Consider the following 8,737-nt stretch of genomic DNA (forward strand, 5'->3'; position numbering starts at 1 on the left):
AGTATTATTTTGAGAAATGGTATGAAATAAAATATAATATTTTTGGGAAAAATATGTATATTTTGGAAGTAGAATATTTTAGACAAATGAATTAAAATATATGTTATTAAGTGAGACTTAATAATATATTTTGAAATTATATAAACGCACATGTATTAAAACCCCCATCCTTGGGAAGGAATATAATTAATACATAATTACGAAGTGTAAAAACGAAATAGTTGTCTAACTATTTCCCAAAAACGTTAAACCTTAAGCCAAGGCACGACCGTCCGTCTAATAGAAGTTAGTACGTGTAGGTCGTCACGCAGCAGGTTGACTGGGAGATTACTATTTCGAGACGCACTTCAGTGAGTTCATGTCCCCCTTTTCTCTTAACTGTTTTCAGTTTTTATACTCCGGGGGTGAAATACATGTTACTATGATTACGAATACTTTTTACATGGTATGGTTAGCGTAAGGAGGGTTACTACTTAGATCATATGAGTGGGTAGGCGGGAACTGGAGGCCATTAATCCTCATTGTAGGACCGAGGGTCATTAGCGGTAGATCTATCTGGGTGTAGCGAGCCCAACCCCTGAGTTTGCTGAATGAGCCAGGTGGTGACTTTGAGCCCGACGCAAAAATCTGCTAGGTTTGAGTCTTCCTACTGCACTTCACACATATCATTGGCTTTGCAACCCAATGACGATCTCTTTTTCCTTATTTGCTACATACCAGGGATTTTTATACATATAGACATTTTTATAACGGGTTATACATACCCACTTACACATGAACTCGCTCAACTTTATGTTGACTTTTCCAAACTATATGTATTTCAGGAAACTAACGGATCTGGCACGGTATGCACGTATTTTCAAGCTGCGTTTGAATAAAGAAGTCATCCAGGGCTTAGAAGGTGTAACCTCTTCCTGGACGGGTTACATATCCCTAAACCTAGTATTGTTTAAAGTCTTTTGCTAACTCTTTATGAACTCAATTAAATCAAGTTAAGGTTTGTAACTTATTTTGTGATTGTTGAAAATGGGATTTTTCTAAACTTTATTAATGGTGAATATCTCATGTTTTTATCATATAACATTGTTATGATTGTTGCTATGGTATTAAGAAGTCACACCAAATGAACCCACGCTTCCGCAAAGCCAGGGTGTGACAGCTTGGTATCAGAGCCTTGATCATAGCGAACTAGGATTCCTTCTCGAGTCTAGACTATGATCAATAGGGCTCCCACGAAAACATTTTTTTACATTGCATACACTACGTCCAGATCCCGGATACAAACCGTTTTTACAAACAAAAGTTGAGCACTTTTCCTTCTTAAAAATTATAATTCAGTCGGGGAGACTGAGAGAGTTCAGTCGGGGAGACTGAGGGAGTTCAGTCGGGGAGACTGGGGGAGTTCAGTCGGGGAGACTGAGGGAGTTCAGTCGGGGAGACTGAGGGAATTCCGTCGGGGAGACTGAGGGAATTAGTCGGGGAGACTAGGAGATTCAGTCGGGGAGACTGAGGGAATTAGTCAGGGAGACTAGGAGATTCAGTCGGGGAGACTGAGGGAATTAGTCGGGGAGACAGGAGATTCAGACAGGGAGACTGAGGGAATTAGTCGGAGAGACTAGGAGATTTAGTCGGGGATGCTGGGAGGATAATCTAGTGGGACTAGGATGATTACTTGCTTACATTAATTAAGACTTACCTGCTTATTTGATTTAAGGTTGATGTACGTACATATGGGGTATTTGTTCGCATATGCTAATTGTTAATAATTACTATGGATATACATGCTACGCACCGGCACACATGTCACGAGTTATCAGACATTGATAACCCTACGACCACCGCCACGGATAATGAGACTGCAACGGCACCAGAGACAATTACGTCAGAAAATGAGAGTGATCCTGATGTGTTAAGGACGAGGACGACTCCTAGCAGTCCGTGCTACCAGACTTTGGTGATACTTCATCTCTACTGATGGTTTCTCTGACAAGAATCTTTCTGTCACTCTCGTTTCAATCCATGACCACTCCAATCACTGGTCATCCCGATGATGGACACACCATGGCTCCAATCCTCGACGATGCGCCTCCTACGGACATTTCTACTGAAGGTTGGCTACTCGACAAACAATATATGACTACGTTGGCATGCTTATCGATGGTCCTCCTACCGACGCCCATAACAATGGAAAATTAGACGAGAACACTGTTACCAACTTCACTTCATAAGACCCCTGTTAACAAGCCTTCCCCTGATTCTAGCATGCATTCAGACTCCTTTGACTCTGTGATACCTGCCACCTTACAAACAGCTGGATTTCAGCATTCTACTACTGACACGAAATGACGATGACATGGCTGCTGCTCTATCACCTGCTCGAGACACCACACCGTTACACGACCCAGAGCCTGCTCTTGAGCTAACTTCTACACCTTTTGGGTCAGCTTGATGTTGCGCCTGCTGAACCTACACCTTTACGTGATCACGATCCTGTTTCTTTTTGGTCTGCCAGACATTGCACCCCTTATATCTACCTACATCGGGCAATCTCCTCATTTGTTGAGATGTTTGTTTTTACACCCGCAACCGCCGACATTGCTCCTTTCCCCTATGAAGACTGACGTCCATTGCGCGAAGGTGCCTATAGCTTTCTTACAAAATATACCCGCACCCCGGGAAAGTACTTCAGGTCAGCACCCGCATAACGATTCATTTACTACAACAACATTTTCCCAACTGCGCAGGTCGCATCATTTGCTACATTCACCTCTACAATACCGGACGAGCCACTTTGATGGATCTTATAACACGCTATACTGATTTTAGACCCTTGCCATCCCTCTCATTATGGAGGCTGTACACAGGATGAGTGCTCCTGTAACATCAACTACAGTTTAAGGATACGAGTCGCAGAATGTTGGGGCTTGAGCCGACGCCACAATTGGCAACTTCAAACGCAAAACATTACATAACCGAAAACATGATTTGAGTGTCTACGTCACAAGACAGCATATTGTCTGAAAAGTTTATGTGAAACACCACGTCCTCCACCCTGTCTATCACCAGCATGCTTTGATCCGCCACATACATCAAGATTCCTTTGTGCTCTTAACCTTTGCTATTTCACCATTCCCGGGATTCTGATGCTCGTTCCTTTTACCATCAAGCGGCAAATCAGTGGATTACTTCAACTTATGTACAAGCTCGAGGAAAGACTCACGCATGCTAACAATTACTTTTCTTTCCTCCTCCACCTCAGTCACCAGTATAGTTGGTTCCTGGATTATGCGGATTGCATTACGTTTGGGTAAAGACACTAATGATAAGCCGGGATTGCAGAAACTTTTGAGGACTACTTCTGACTACGTAATTTTGATGCGCTAATATACTGGTTGGACAAGGGTAGGGTGACCCTGTGTCCCTTCTGCTGTGATGCATTTTGTAAGACACAGTGATTGTGGCCGAAGGAAAATGAAAGCCCGATCATCTTTAAACACGCGACAATACTTATGACTAGTGACTAACGAAAAACTCCGTCGCTATGTCCCCACTAAGCACGCTGTTGATCTACATCTTTGTGCTATAACTATAATGCTACATGCTTACTTGCTACATTTACTAGCTGTGCAATACTTATGATGATATGTGATACAATGTTATAACAACTACATATATGCATATATGTAATACACCTCGGAAGTCTTATTCGTTGAATAGAGGCTTGTGTGCTCGTGTCCTTCACAAAACCTGACTTAACCAATCTTCTCTTCAGAAGATGTCGATACCAGGGAACGCTGATACCAACAACCCTCTACCTACAACAGAGGCGGAAATGCAAGAGCGCCTCTTACAGGTCATCGCACGGTACGAGACCCGTCGCTCTAACTGCAGCGGAGGTACCTCAGGAAATAATCCCCCCAATGGTAATGTCTAGTCCTTTAAGATACATTACAAAACATTTGGACATTTCCACGAGAGCCTTGCTAAGGCCTTACGCGAATAATGTTGCTTACATCGCAGGTTACACCTACAAGCAGTTCTTGGACCACAAACCTCGAGAGTTCGACGGCACTGGGGGTGCCTTAGCCTTCGTACGCTGGGTTGAGAAGACGGATTATGTTCTACGATTGAGCAAATGTGACCCCGAACATCAGGTCACGTATATAGCTGGACTATTGGTGGATGAGGCTCTGTCATGGTGGAATCATCAAGTTCGGACAATGGGCGAGGCCGCTGCGTATGCTATGACGTGCGACGAACTGAAAGATCTGATGCATAAGAGATTGATGTGCGTTAGGTGTAATATATTTTAGATGTATAATTAAGCCCTTTTTACACTTTTAGCCAAGTTTTAAATTTATAAAACACGATATTCACTAACACTAAACACACATATGGGCAAGTGCACCCATCGTGAACGTAGTATAGTGTTGGTAAGATACCGAGGTCGTCCAAGGACACAAGAGCTTTTAATACCGGTTTATCCTCAACGTCTAACCAAATCAAAAAGTTAGAAAAATGTTTTAAACTAAGAAAAATAAAAACTAACTAAATGCTGAAAATTAAAATAAAAATAAAAACAGATAGACAAGATGAATCACTTGGATCCGACACGTGTATTAGTATAACCTTTGATTATTTTCGCACTTTTGCACTTGTTTAAGAGATTATCTTAGTTATTGTAGTAGGCCCCTCTTTTGAAGGCGACGTTACCCTCAACCCAGTAGTTTGAGTCAGCAAGGATACAATCCTAAAGGGTCGGATTATTGAAAGATAATGAATTAAGTTATTAATGCAAATTATGGTAGGCCCCGCTTTTGGCGGTGACGTTACCCTCGGCTAAGTAGTCTGAGTCAGCAGGGATACAGTCCTAAATAGCCGGGTTATAGTATTAATAGTAGTTAGCTTATGAGGGGGTCAAAGAGTTTGGAGCCCCGCCATCCAATACCTATGGGTATTGAAGGAGATCCTACTAAATTTGACCCAGGTCCCAAGCAGGACCTCTAAACGCTGAACAAGGGCAAGACCCTTACCAAACCGTTCCCTTAACCCCCGACCAGGTAGCCAACATACCTCCATATAGACCGTGGAGATATGAATGGTGAAAATCTTTTATTTTATATAGACAGTAAAATAATGCCAAGACACCACGGACAAACGATAAGGAAAGATCACCTTCAACATAAGTAACTAGTTATTAAAGTCATTAATACAAAACCAAATAAAAAGTGCAAAAGATTAAAAATAAAAAGTATTATACTAAACACTTGTCTTCACCAAGTGATGTAAGAGACTTAGGCAAACATGGCCTTGATTGTCAAGAACTCTTACGATCAATCTTGGATCCCGAGACGACTCACACACTCTACGATGGACAATGGATGATGGTGGTGGATGATGGTGTTATGGTGGTGGTGGGTGGTGGATGAAGTGTGAGAGAGGTGGTGTGCCAAGGGATGAGAGAGAATGAAACCAAGCTCCTCTATTTATAGGCTGGACAGAACGCTGGACACGGCCTCGTGTCCGCTGGACACGGCCCCGTGCCCGTCTGACACTCTCTCTCTTCATTAATTGTAATTGCGAATTACAATTAATGCGCCTGCTGTACTTTCAACACGCCCCCGTGCCCGCTGGGCACGGCCCCGTGGTGAGCAATGGAAGCTTCTACTGGTTTGTCTTTTCTGCTGCTTCCTGGGCACGCCCCCGTGTTCGCTGGACACGGGGCGTGTTCAGACTCTGTTTTCTTCTCTTTGTCTTGGGAGGTGCCGTTGAGGGTTCGGGCAGTCCACTTTTGTTCCTTTTCTTGTATTTATGGTAGAATTAGTGGTCTTTTTGCTTCTTTTGTGATTTTGAGCTCATTTCATCCTGAAAATACAAAAGAAAGACAAAAACACTCTTTTTCCAACATTAGTACTTAAAAAGGGTTAGTTTTATCCCTTAATTGATGTGTTTTATATGTTGCATTTTACACACATCAGAGATATTGCTCGAGGGCAAAAGTCCAGAAGTTGGAGACAAAACTGTGGAATTTGAAAATGGAAGGACCAAAGATAGCGGAGTATGTGCAGAGATTTAATGAATTATCACAAGTTGCTTTACTACTGGGGGGACCAGAGTTTAAGAGAATTGAACAGTTCATAAGAGGATTGGCACCTCAGATTCTAAGCCTGGTAACAACATCTAAACCTTCAACGATCACCGAGGCTATCAACATAAGCGTGGCGCTCACGGAAGAAGCAGTTAGACGAGGAGAATTTTCCACTGCGGAGGAGAAAAAGGAGACTGCTATAGAGGCGTCTGGGATAACAAGATAAAGCTCACAAATTTCAAGATGGTTACTCGGGGGAGTAGCAAGAAGAAGGCTAAAAAGGGAAAAGACTACACGGGCATCCTACCTAAGTGCGACAATTGTTTACGTTATCATGTCGGGCGATGTAGATATGGGAAATGTACTAACTGTGGTAAGAGGGGGCATCCTAAAGAAACTTGTTGGCAAGATACTGAACGTCGTAATGGGGGCCAAGACGTAGTGAGAATCACGAAGGGGACAACGACAATGAAAATTGTCAGGGCAGAATAAGTGATAAACAGAAACGTACTCAAGGTTGTTTTAACTGTGGAAGCAAAAAGCATTTAAGAGAATACTGCCCCAAGAAGAATCAGGCACAGGGATAAAAGCTCAGTAGCAGAGCTAGGGGAGAACCCCAGGAATCCAAGCATGGATATCGGTATGTCCCGAATTACTTAATGTTATGCATCTGTATTGCCAAATACTGTAGCAAATTTTACGATTCGCATCTCTAGAGTTCAAGAGTATAATTGGTTTAAGTAGCGAGTAAGTAGACATTCCAGTACCCATTAGAACTAGCTTAGGGGAAGCTAGTGGAAGCCAACGCAGTAACTGGAATTGGCAAGATAGAACCCGGAGAGTGTAAGTTTACGCTAGATCTATTGCCAGTTAAGTTGGGAAGCTTCAACGTGGTAATTGGATGAATTAGTTGGCAAGCGGTCGAGCGGAGGTTGATATCCACACCTCGATGACGAATGAAGGAACGATTGTGACTCACGAAGCAGGATACGCCTCTACAGATCACGAATTGCTTGAGGGCACGAAAGTTGTTGCGGAAAGGATGTGTTGTTTTCTGGCTCATGTCGGGGACAAGGGAGCCAAAGAACTAAAACTTAACGATACCCCCGTGATCGGAGAATACCCTGAAGTCTTCCTCGAAGACTAGTCGGAATTATCTCCTCAACGACGAGTCGAATTCTTGCATCGATTTGATTCCAGGCGTCGCGCCTGTAGTCAATGCACCCTGAGCGACTTACAGCTTCGGAAATTCAAGGATTGACAGTGAAGTTTTAGCAGTGGATAGAGAAGGAAGATAACAGACCAAGATGTTCCTTTTGGGTAACCCCATTTCTGCTCGTCGAAAAGAAGGATGATGATTTTTAAATAAACGTCAACTACCAGGGGCCGAACGAGCTAACATACGAGAGTCGATGACTCTTACTAAGGGTTAATGAACCTCTTACATAATTGACTATGAGGACCCAACTATTACTACACGACCGGTCGACAATTGAGCGTCGTTAGCGGTGAAATTCAGGAAGAAAGTATACCAGGGCGAAATTGTGGGACAATGACCTATTCTAGACGTAGACAAAATGGTGCTTCCTACCCAATGTACAAACCAGATCCACACGGGATACGAAATCTGGAGAATCTAGAAAGCTTATATCTAGGACCTTTGGGAACCCAGGACTAAACTCGTAAGGGTTTTACTTAGGAACCATATCTGTCAACTCAATCAAACATCATTAACTTGACAAACTTGTCATTGCAGAACCGAAAGTACTTAAATTTTCTTCCGTTGAAGTCTTCACTTTTACTTCTAACGAGTAGATAATTGCATTTCTACTCCCCTCAAAGTAGTTTCATCACGTTGATTTCCTTCGCTGAGAGCGAACACACGTTTGCTTCGTATACTTGGTCACTTCTCCCTGTTGGTAGAAACACATTGCTTCATTTCTTGAAAACCCATATGTTAAACATGCACCTTTTATTACGCATGCGGTTTCATTTCGAATAAACGCCTCATTAAAGTTCAAATATTACGATGCTAAATCTAATTACTGGGTTGTGATTCGAATGACCTACATCTTGTCATTTTTGACTCTTTTGTTATCAAATCAACACACTTTCTTGAAACCGCTTTCCTTCAAGTTACATGTTTGCTATCATGCCAAGATTCCCTTGTTGATATGTACGTTTATTGTTGGGTTACGTTGAAACTAAGTTCGATTGCTTGAACTTATCCAGTTCACATGTTTGATTTGAGACGCCATATGATGTATTGAGAGCATCATATTCTAATACTTTGGCACAGATCCTTTTGTTTCGAGTCGTAGTAGACTTGTTTGGTCTATGACCCCACTAAACCGTTGGTTGATTTCGATACCTTGCAGTGATACTTCCACAGAATTGAAGCTTGCACTAATTTGATTACTCACTCCGTACGCGGATTTAATTGCCTATTTATTTGTTAACAACCCACTTTGATATCCACGATCGAAGCAGTCTTAACACAATTGTGTGTTGAGGAAATGGTACATATATTCATTTCATAAGCACAAAGTACCTCCTAACGATTCTTTCGTTGTCAATCAAATGCCTTACAGTACTTAATACTTTTTCATCTTCGATCAAAACAGTGGCTCTTTGATGATTCCGTATTCA

Source organism: Helianthus annuus, chromosome 17, assembly GCF_002127325.2.
Source record: "Helianthus annuus cultivar XRQ/B chromosome 17, HanXRQr2.0-SUNRISE, whole genome shotgun sequence".
Classification (NCBI taxonomy): Eukaryota; Viridiplantae; Streptophyta; class Magnoliopsida; order Asterales; family Asteraceae; genus Helianthus; species Helianthus annuus.